Below are 2,500 nucleotides of genomic sequence, written 5' to 3'. Positions count from 1 at the left end.
TCCATAACACTCTCCCGCGGACGCCCACGGCAACGCAGGTGATATAAATACCAAGACACGTGACTTTGCCGCGGAAGGGGCAGGGGGGAGGGAGGGAAGAGAGGGAAGGCGAGGGGGTGAGAAGGGTTTAAGGGGGGGTGGGGGGGGAGAAGAGGGGAAAGGAGGGGAGAGGGGGTGGGGCGGCGAGAGGGGAACCAGCTGAGTCATAGAACGCTTGGTCCGGCCCCGTATCGACCCGTCCGCCGATACGCCTTCCTCGCGCGCCGAAAAGGAGGAGAAGGGGGGAGTGGGAGGGAGGGCGGGCGAGGGAGAAGGGGGAGAGGGGAGGAGGGCGGGCGAGGAGGAGAAGGGGAGGGAGGGCGAGGGAGGAGGGGGAGAAGGGGAGACGGAGGGAGGGCGAGGGAGGTGGGGGGAGAAGTGGGAAGAGGAGAGGAGGGGGAGACGGAGGGCGGGCGAGGGAGGAGGGGGAGAAGGGGGCGTTGTGGGGAGAGGGGAGGAAGGTGAAAAGGAGGAGAAAGAGAGGGAGGAGGGGGAGAAGGGGGTGTTGTGGGGAGAGGGGAGGAAGGTGAAAAGGAGGAGAGGGAGGGCGGGCGAGGGAGGAGGGGGAAAATGGGGGGAATTGTGGGGAGAGGGGAGGACAGGGAAAAGGAGGAGAGGGAGAAGGGGGAAAAGGGGGGAGCTGTAGAGGGAGGGAAGGAGGGAGGTAGGGGGTGAAAGGAGGGAGTTAAGGGCGACATTGGCAGGGAGAAGGAGGAGAGAAAGAGGAGGGTGGGCGAGGGAGGAGGGGAAAAGGAGCGAGCTGGGGGGGGGGGATAGGAGGGAGTTAGGCGGGGGGGTGAAAGGAGGGAGTTAGGGGCGAAAGTGAGAGAGAGACGGAGGAGGGGGATAGGAGGGAATTAAAGACGAATTTGGCAGGAAGTGAAGAGGAGGAGAGAGAAAGAGAGGGCGGGCGAGGGAGGAGGGGGAGAATAGGAGGGAAAAAGAAGGGGAGGGCGAGGGAGGAGGGTGGGTCGGCAGTAAAAGGAACTAGGAGGAGAGAGAGACTAGGAGGAAGGGGAAAGGATGGCGTGGAAGGGTAGAGAGGGAGGAAGGACGAAATTGTGGGAGGACATGAGGGAGACAAAAAGTGGAGAAATAGGAAGGTGAATGAGGGAAAAGGAAGGAGGGTGGATATGAAGGAGAGACTAAGAGAAAAAGACGAAAGAATACAGGTAGAGAGAAGGAGGACTGAAGCGAGGAGGGAGCAAGGAAGAAATTGGGAGAGGGAAGGATAGGAGAAAAGAAGGAGGACTGAAGCGAGGAGGGAGCAAGGAAGAAATTGGGAGAGGGAAGGATAGGAAAAAAGAATGAGACTAAGATAGAAAAGGAGGGAGAGATAAAGACATTGAAAAAGAAATGAACAAAACCAAGAGGAGATAGAAAGATGGATAGAGAGAGAGCATGAACGAAGAGACCGAGAGAAATACATAAGAAAGGGCAAGACATTTGAAATCAGACCATTACATAAAAGCCAGCACTGCAACGCACCTGCAATTCTGCCGTTGTTGAAGGCCGGGGGACTCCTGAAGGCGGCGCTGTCGTCGGCCTCCCTCTTGACTCCCCGCGCAGCCTCGGAGGGACCAGTCCTCCTCCTGCTCCTGAGGTCCAGCTGGAGCTCCGGGGGATACTCGGGCGTAGTGAGGACTCGTTCGGAGAGTTTCCGAGGGCGAGACAGGTCCTGGGGCTGTTCGTCCGTCGCGGAGGGCGTGGCGAAGGTGGAGTGGGCGTCTTGAGGAAGTGTTCGGAAGGCCTGGTGTCTGGGAGAATCCTTGAAGGCGGAGGAGGAGGTGGAGGGAGAGAAGGAGGTCGAGCGGGAGAGGCAAGGGTAAGGGCGAGCGGCTGGAGGCGTCATCGAGCTCTTCTTCGGGGGAGAGGAGGCGGGGAGGGACATCCTCCTCGACGAAGAGCTCTCGGAGTGGCTTTCGCTGAGGCTTCGCTTCAGTCCGAGAGGGAAGAAAGACGAAGAGGGAGGAGAGAAAGAGGGGGAGGCGGAACACGGAGGGGAAGAGGGGGTGATGGTGGAGGAGGAGGAGTTGGTGGAGGAGGAGGAGTTGGTGCAGGAAGAGGGGGAGGAGGGAGAAGAGATAACGTTTGAGGAAGACGACAAGGGCGACGATGCAGAGGAAGAAGGAACCATCCTGGAAGGACTCCCAGCGAGGGACCTGCAGATCTCTCTCTTGCCTCGAGGAGACGAAGCGGAAGAAGGCCCATGATCCTCTACCGCCTCCTTCTCCTCTTGCTTCTGCTCGACATCCTCTTCCATCCTAGCACCCACAGGAATCTCTCCTTCGCTGGCCCTAGAGACGTCCAGATCCATGGCCTCTTGCTCACAAGGCTTGGGTGAGATGGAGACCTCGGCCATGCTCCTGGTGATCACGATGGCCTCCTTCTGTCCTTCCTTGGCCATTCAACGGCTTTTGAAATCAAGAGAAAGGGCTTCTTGAAATCAGCTTTGTGATTT

Source organism: Penaeus vannamei, chromosome 20 (assembly GCF_042767895.1).
Source record: "Penaeus vannamei isolate JL-2024 chromosome 20, ASM4276789v1, whole genome shotgun sequence".
Lineage (NCBI taxonomy): Eukaryota > Metazoa > Arthropoda > Malacostraca > Decapoda > Penaeidae > Penaeus > Penaeus vannamei.
This window is presented reverse-complemented; position numbering follows the sequence as displayed.